Raw genomic sequence first — 9,422 nt, 5'->3', positions numbered from 1 at the left:
TTCTTTATCCATTAATCCATTGAAGATCATCTTGGCTCTTTCCACAGGTGACGACTGTGGCCATTGCTGCTATGAACATTGGGGTACAGATGGCCCTTCTTTCCACTACATCTGTATCTTGGGACAATTGCATTACTCAGTAGTACAATTGCAGAATCATAGGGAAGCTCTCTTTCTAATTTCTTAAGGAATCTCTACACTGTTTTCCAAGTGGCTGCACCAACTTGTATTTCCACCAACAGTGTAAGAGGATTCCCTTTCTCCACATCCTCTCCAACACTTGTTGTTTAGTGTCTTGTTAATTTTGGCCATTCTAACTGGTGTAAGGTGGTAGCTCAATTTGGTTTTGATTTGAATCTCCCTGATGGCTAATGATGATGAGCATTTTTTCATGTGTCTGTTAGCCATCTTTTTGTTTAAAGATTTTATTTATTTATCAGAGAGAGAGCAAGCACAGGCAGACAGAATGGCAGGCAGATGCAGAGGGAGAAGCAGGCTCCCTGCCCAGAAAGGAGCCCGATGTGGGACTCGATCCCAGGACGCTGGGATCATGACCTGAGCCCAAGGCAGCTGCTTAACCAACTGAGCCACCCAGGCATCCCTCTGTTAGCCATTTGTATGTCTTCTTTGGAGAAGTGTCTGTTCATGTCTTCTGTCCTTTTTTTTTTTTTTGACATGATTATCTGTTTTTTGAGTGTTGAGTTTGAGGAGTTCTTTATAGATCTTGGATATCAGCCTTTGTCTGTAGTGTCATTTGCGAATATCTTCTCCCATTCCATGGTTGCCTCTTTGTTTTGTTGGCTGTTTTCTTTACGGTGCAGAAGTTTTGATATTGACGAAGTCCCAAAAGTTCATTTTTGCTTTTGATTCCTTTTCCTTTGGAAACATGTCTTAAAATAAGTTGCTGTGGCTGATGTCGAAGAGGTTACTGCCTATGGTCTTCTTTAAGATTTTGATAGATTCCTGCCTCACATTAAGGTCTTCTAACTGGCACTTTATTTCTAATATTCCATCAAGAGTGGGGCTATCCCATGGATGATGCCGTGAGTGGAATCTTGTAGAGTCATGAACTCCACAAGCTGCATCACTGTATGTTGCAGTCCTCGTCTGAAAACAAGTTCATACTCTAGATTACCATTTGTTAAAGTCTCTGTAATAAGAAAAAGGCTAAAAATTCATAATTTTTATTTTTATTGTATAAGCTAAAATTAGGGGAAACATGGATAGCCTTAAAATATCCTAACTAGGGGAGCCTGGGTGGCTCAGTGGGTTAAGCCACTGCCCTCGGCTCAGGTCATAATCTCAGGGTCCTGGGATCGAGCCCCGCATGGGGCTCTCTGCTCAGTAGGGAGCCTGCTTCCTCCTCTCTCTCTGCCTGCCTTTTTGCCTACTTGTGATCTCTGTCTGTCAAATAAATAAATAAAATCATAAAAAAAAATATCTTAACTAACCTTCAGAAACATTTAAAAGTGGGATGATGATTCAGGACATTTAAAGTACTATTTTAGAGTGTGCTTCATTAAGGAGTACTAGAAAATTACTCATAATCACCAAAAGACAAACATCAGAATTTTTTCCTTTTGAATATATATACATTTTAAATTCCAAAAACTATGAAATATTAGGGCTAATGAGTTGTTGTAGCAAGATGGTAATGAGTAGTTCTGGAAACAGATGTTATTGTAATAAATAACAGAACTCCTATATAGTATTTTTGTGAAAGGAATACTTTACAAAATGGTGCCAGTAATATTCCTGAGATTCCATGAGTCAGACTTGTCTCTTTTCTCTTTTAATTGATTTATGAGACATGGCGACAAGGAAGAGATTGTTAAAGCTGATAGCCATGATTAAACATCACTCTAATTATTTCTAGTTATTAACATTTCTTAGGAAACAAAATTAAACATACTAAGTCATGCTTTTTTTTTTTTAAAGATTTTATTTATTCATTTTTGACAGAGATCACAGGTAGGCAGAGAGGTAGGCCGAGAGAGAGTAAAGGAAGCAGGGTCCCTGCTGAGCAGGGAGCCTGATGCGGGGCTCGATCCAAGGACCCTGGGATCATGACCGGAGTGGAAGGCAGAGGCTTTGATCCACTGAGCCACCTAGGTACCCCCCAAGTCATGCTTATTTGTTATAAGAATGAGTATCTTCATGAGACTCATATTCCCAACCAACTTCACTGTCATGGAACTTCATTTTCATCTTTGCCTAGATTATTTTAGTACTTTTGTAATACCTTTTCTGCCACTAATGACCACTTTTTTTTTATCCCATTGATTATTTGAATATATATATATATATATATATATATATATATATATATCCTCTTTTTTCTCTTAAACTGGTTCATATTAAATTATATTTCACTTTTTTTCCAGTTTAGGATATAAGATTCTTATAAATCTATATATAAATCTATAGAGTATCCTGACTATAGTAGGTAAGAGGTCATGTAATATAGTTCTTAAAGCTTGGTCTCTGGAATTAGGCTGTAAGGTTTTAAACCCTTGCTCCAGTCCCTACTGGTATATGGTATGACTGTGAGCAACTTACCTGACTTCCTTAATGTTTTTGTTTCTTCAAATGCTAAATGATACTGGTTATTTTAGTACTTACTATATATATAGTTCTCGTGAAGAACAAATGAAAAATTGCAAATTCCTCACCTCAATATATGGTATAAAGTAGTTATACAATAACTGTTAGTCATATTATTCATGTCTCTTGACTAATTAATGCCTGAAGTTCTTTGTATATTAGTAATTATGAGAAATATTTGTAAATTCAAAAGTTTAAAATAGGTAAGCCATATAAAATAGATGACAACCAGGAAATGATGGAAAGTTGTGTCAGCTACATATGAGAACTCTTTTTGCTCTTTACAGGATAAAGGAACAGAAGGGAAAGTCATTGCTCACTCCTCTTGGGTGAATGTCTCTGTTTTCATTAAAGCTGGGTAAAACCTTTAGAACTTAGATTTATGGAGTTCATGCCATTTATATGTGAAGGGGATAGGTCCATCTGGCATAAATCAATTCAGTCAGTCACCTTTGCTGATTGACTCATTATAAATACCACCACAAGCCAAAGGTACATGACAGAGAATAAATGAAAACCATTTATGAAATCAGGCATGGAACAAAGAAACTGATTCAAAAGCTGGAGAGCATTATATTTCTAAATGTTTATAAATGCATCTAAAAATGTGATCAGAAAATATTACATGTAATGTAATGCTTTACATCATAGATTTTTTGTTAAGGGATGAGAGTCTCCAGTCAATGATAAAAATTATATTTTGGAGTTTAACTTCCATCTTTTATAAGGCTTAGCAGTTTCATATATAATTAATTCTAAAGTATAGCAAAGAATGTTTTAAAATCCACAAATATAAAATCTTTGGCACTCATCTACTGGTAGAAGTTTGTAAATCTCCATTTGAAGTCCAAATAGGAAGACAGTAAATATACATCATATATTTTTTATCAGTATCCTAGTATATGTAGAAAGCACAATATAATTTTTTTTTAAACCAACAGAGGTAATGAGACTTAAGCTTTAGTGTCGGCTCTTCTATTAAAGGCTTGCAGAAACTACCAAAAGTCACTAGTTCATTACAAACACTTACTGGATGCCTAATATATGTCACAAATTGTGCCACATATGGGGATTAAAAAATAAAAGTTCAGTCTCTGTCACAAGAAAAGTATGAGTGAGCAAATACAACTTAATAAGTACAAAGATAGAATTACACACATGATATGACAATGACAGCTTAAACACTTCTATGATTCTAGATTTCCCCCTCTGCATCCATCTGGCTACTACTTTTTAATCTTTTAGGATACAGCTCAAGATCCATTCTTCTCCAGAAAACTTTTATATTCTGTCCAAGTATAACTAAACATTCTACTTGTCATGAATTTATGATTATCTCTATACCCATATTTCATGGGGTCTTTAATACTATATTATAATTAGTTCTTTACATAGAAATCATTCCTGACACAACAGTAAACCTATGAGAGCAAAGGGTATATTTCCATATATTCTAACAGAATAGATAGCTGAAAGTAAGCATTAAATATCTCCTTGCTGAATGGACAAATGAATGAAGAAATGACATCTGACCCAGTTTAATCATAGTGAAGTACAACAATTGTTTGCAGGTAATGATTATCTGAGTATTAGATATTGTGGTCGTGTATATGGCCCTAGAAATCAAGAGCAATATTTGGGCTTAGCATGAACTCATGGGTTATTTTGAAACTTTGAGGGTAAATGAGCCTGACTTGAGAAGGATAAGAAGAAGCCATGAAGCAGTGAAAGAAGAATGGCAATGTAAGCATTAAGTAAGAAGGTGGAAATTCTAGTTAGTAAAGAGATTGAGGACATAGGAGTTTGCTTAACCATGAGCTGGTGTGGTGGTGTTAGAAAGCATAATGGAAAAGGAGTTGGATAATGGCCTCACTGAAAGGAAGATCTCTGTGTATGAAAGACAACAAAGCATTAACTGGTGGGGTTTTTGTGTAGTAAAGGCAATATGGGGATAATCAGGGATAGAGACATAAAGTGAGTCTTCTTTCAGACATTAACCAAAATGTCAAAGATGGAAAGTCTGGTGAGATTAGATTTTAGTAGATCAGAAAAGTAATCACTTTGGGATCTTCCAGGTAGAAATAGCCTAAATTATTCCAGAATATTTAGGGACAAATGAATCATGTGTAGAGATATCCCTTGTTGTATGGTACCCAGAGACCTTTTAGGAGAAAACCTGCATTCTGATAACAACTGGAGATCAGCTATAATCTGGCAGGAAAATCCAATTTTTGATCATTAATCATCTGATGACTATTTTTTTTTGAAGATTTTTTTTTTTATTTATTTGACAGAGAGAGAGATCACAAGTAGGCGGAGAGTCAGGTAGAGAGAGAGAGAGAAAAGCAGGCTCCCACTGAGCAAAGAGCCTGATGCGGGGCTCGATCCCAGGACACTGAGATCATGACCTGAGCCGAAGGCAGCGGCTTAATCCACTGAGCCACCCAGGCGCCCCTCATCTGATGACTATTGATTGGCTTTTTTCTTTAAAAAACTATATTTCTTAGGATATTGTGAGAATTAAACATTTGATGGTAAAGTTTGTGATATTGTTTTATGAATGCCAGGCATTATATTTCACTAGGATGACAAAGGTTGATAAAGTTTTATATTATTCTATGCCACCTTTTGAATGGTGTAATTAAATGAAAATTTAAAGGCATAGCATTCAGATGAAAATTATTTTCTATTAATTGCAAAACAAGAATGGAGGGTTGCAGTGTGCTAACATTCTTAATAAAGAAAATAAGATGAACAGTTGTGAATAAGTCTGTGATAAAAAATATGCAAAGAAGGCAGAGTGAATTTAATTCAGACCTTAATCTGCCAATTTTAATTCACAGAGAACACAGCATTAAAGGCAAACCATTAATGGGAGCGTTAAGTGAAGTAACACTTCTAGTGTTTCATTACCTTGAAAAAGGCCTTCTGTCTATTGTTGAAGGATATAGTGGTTTGACACATTGCTATGTAAACATACAGCAATTTTAAACAGAGTAGACTAGTGTGAAATCAAGGTCAATTTTTACAAATAAGGAATACTTATAGTCTGTCTAAAGTGGCCTTATTTTAAACAAGTTGAAAAGAAATTAGAGTGTTAGAGGCATTACAGATATTCTAGAAGTTGTCCCACTAGACTGAGAGCAAGAATCCATTGTGCATGCCTTCTGAGCCTGGAAACTTGTGTAGGCTCATCTTTCTTGCCTTTTAATTAGAAGAGGACCCACATTTCTCCATTGGTCATTGTGACCCTGAGATCTAAGAGCTAAAAAGTTAGACTACAGACTAAATTCGTAAATGTCTGGTTGAATTACCTCAACATTTAATGTAGTCAAAAGATTAAAGAATATGAGATACCTGTGATAAAGATAAGTTTGTGAACTTGGCAATGCCGTTAGGAATTAGTTGGACAATTAGGTAGTAAGGGCCAGTGTCCTCAGTGAGAAAACATGCAGTTGGGAGAGTTAAGACAAAATAGCACTAACCATTCAGTTTTGCAGCTTAGACAAGACTATCAGCCCATGGACATTAACCTAATATTTAGGAACATGCATGATCAAAGCCTTGACTGACATGCCGTAGCACACCCTGGTTGCTTAAGATAGTTCTGTAAAAGAGTTCATAAAAACCCCTAGACCTAGAAACTCCAAAGCAACCCTCTTGGGTCCCCTTCTTCTTCAGGGGCTTTGTATTATCACCCAATAAACCTTGATTTGCTGCCCATCACTCTTCATCTGGTCTATCTCTTAATTTTTTGAGGCTGCATGAACAAGAACCCCAGGGACTAGAGGAAAAGAAATCCTGAACTATTTGAGAGGCATCAAAACAAATGCTTTGCTTGCTTATTTACTTACTTATTTATGACCTGCATAACTTGATTGTACAAGTCTTAAAGTTAGGTATTCCATCTTATACTTCTTATTTTATGTTTCCATTACTAAGAGTTTGTTTGGTAAACAATTCATCGTAAAGATATAAGAATTTTTCAAGTCAATTTATACTTAGAGAAATACTTAAATGTCTTAGTTTCTAAGGCCAGTGCATAACTAAACACACATACATGGAAAGGTCAAATAAAAAATGTAATAATGTATTTATCATTCAACCCTTGTTTTTCAATCTTTTAGTAATCTTTAAATGACTGTTGGATTCTGCCAGAAACACAGGCAAGAATAAAATGCTATTCCAGTGTTGTTATTTGTCAAGATACTTATCCAGAGGAGCACCTGAATGGCTCAGTCAGTTAAGCATCTGCCTTCAGCTCAGGTCATGATCCTAGGGTCCTGGGACTATATGCTGTGTTGGGCTTCCTGCTCAGTGGAGTGTCTGCTTCTCCTCTGCCACTGCTCCTCCTCATCACTAGTGCTCTCTCTCTCTCTCACTCTCAAATAAATAAAAAATAAAACCTTAAAAAAAGAAATATTCATCCAGAAAAGCAACTAAATAGGCCAAACCTAGTGAGTTCCATAAAGTTTGAGAGATTCATGTTTAATTGAAAAACCTCAGTCTTACTGACCAACAGAATTCATCATTATAATTTATTCATCCCTTAGTCTAATGATTATTTTAAAAGAATGTAGATATTTTTCCTGAATTATGCACAAATTATTAAGTAACCATACAGGGTCTTTAAGTGCTAAAAATCAAAATCCTCTCACAATACTGTTTTTAGTTGAAGTTACAAAGATGTTGAGTACCAGGGATTTATTATATTTACTTTCATAAAATTATGCATAGAGGTACTTACCAAAGGAAAGAAAGAAGAGAGAATAGGAGACAGAAAGAAAAAGGAAAAAAAGTAGTGAGAGAGGGAATAACAAAGGGAAGAGATAGAAACTATAGTTTTCTAGTTAATTTTCAACATCTTTATGTTAGTAAGAATATCTATTATAAACAAAAATATTTCATACAAAGATTAGGTAGCTCTAAGAGCTAATTCTTTTTTTTTAAACATTTTTCTTAAAGATTTTATTTATTTATTTGATAGAGATCACAAGTAGGCAGAAAGGCAGGCAAAGTGAGAGAGAAGAGGAAGCAGGATCCCAGCCAAGCAGAGAGCCCAATGTGGGGCTCAATCCCAGGACCCTGGGATCATGACCTGAGCTGAAGACAGAGATTTTAAACCACTGAGACACCCAGGTGCCCCTCTAAGAGCTAATTCTTAGACAATATTACATTCATTTCCTAAATTACTGAATACTAAACAGTGTTAGAATTTATGTGGGTCAATAAAATAAACACCTTTCCTGCATCTTCAAATCTGATTCATACTTAATAGCAGATAGAAAACCAAGATATTACCCAAAAAAAGAAATCAAAATATTACACTCATTTTTGTTGATTATATTTTGGTTCAGATACCAAAATCAGAGGTAAAAAAGCAAAAATAAACTAGTGAGACTATGTCAAGCTACAAAGCTTCTACACAGCAAAGGAAACTATCAACAAAACAAAAAGACAACATTTGAATGAGAGAAGATAATTGCAAATGATATATCTGATAAAGGATTAATATCCAAAATATCTCAAGAACTTCTACATCTCAATGGTAAAACAAAAACAAGAATAGTTCAATTAAAAAATGGACAGAAGATCTATTAATTGTGTCCATATTAATTATGTCCTATAGAAGACATACTATGGCCAACGGACATGTAAAAAGATACTCAACTTCACTAGTCATCATGGAAATGCAAATCAAACTCTCAGTGAGATACCACCTTATGTCTGTTAGAATGATTATTGTCAAAAAGTCAAGAAATAACAAGTGTTGATAAGGATGTGGAAAAAAGAGAATTTTTTTAAAGAGAATTCTTGTGCACTGTTGGTGGATTAAGAGAATTTTTATGTTGCTATGGAAAACAGTATGAAGTTTCTGTAAAAAATTAAAAAATAGAACTACCATATCATCCAACAATGTCACTTCTGGGTATTTATCTGATTTAAATAAAAACACTAACTTGAAAAGATATATGCACCCCCCCATGTTAAGTGTTGTATTATTTACAATAGCCAAGATATGGAAACAAACTAAGTATCCACTGATGGATGAGTGGATAAAGAAAATGTGGTATAAACATACAATGAGATATTAATTAGCCATAAAAAGAATGAAATATTGTCATTTGCAAAAACATAGATGAACCTCTAAGGCATTATGCTAACTGAAATAAGTCAGAGAAAGACAAAAAAACTGCACTATTTTCACACTAATTATTGAAACATGTCTTAAATAGAAGGAACATAATATTTCTGATGCTGAATCACAGAATTTACCAAACCTGTTTCGTTCCAATGACAAATAGGGTTCGTTGCAGCTGATCCTTCCCTTCTTGCTGAATGTGTATAAGTCAGCTTCTTAAAATTTAGGAGTGTGGAGAAAAGCAATAGAATGATTCACAGATATTCTTGTTCTTCCTTGAATTTCCTGGCTAAGACCCCATTCTAAGGCCTTTGTAATTGTTCTTTCCTTACCTAGAATATTCTTCCCATGGCTAAACATATAATTTGCTCCTTCCCCTTAAACTTTTCATTCAAGTACAACTTTTTCAATAAGAAGTTCCCTAACCTATTTGAAATATTTAAAATAGCTACAAACACTTCACATGTAAATCCAAACTCCCTTCCTCTTGTTTTTTTTCCATTGCACTCAACACCATTCGAAATAGCTTATATTTTACTTATTTATTTTGTTTCTGTCTTTCTAACTCTACTAGAGTAAAATCTCTATGAGGGGTGGGATTTTTATCCAATTTACACACTGCACTATTCCGAATAATAAGTAGTATTTGGCACATTGTAAGTATTAAATAAATACT

Source organism: Mustela nigripes, chromosome 2 (assembly GCF_022355385.1).
Source record: "Mustela nigripes isolate SB6536 chromosome 2, MUSNIG.SB6536, whole genome shotgun sequence".
Taxonomy (NCBI): domain Eukaryota; kingdom Metazoa; phylum Chordata; class Mammalia; order Carnivora; family Mustelidae; genus Mustela; species Mustela nigripes.
Note: the sequence above shows the minus strand (reverse complement) of the source record.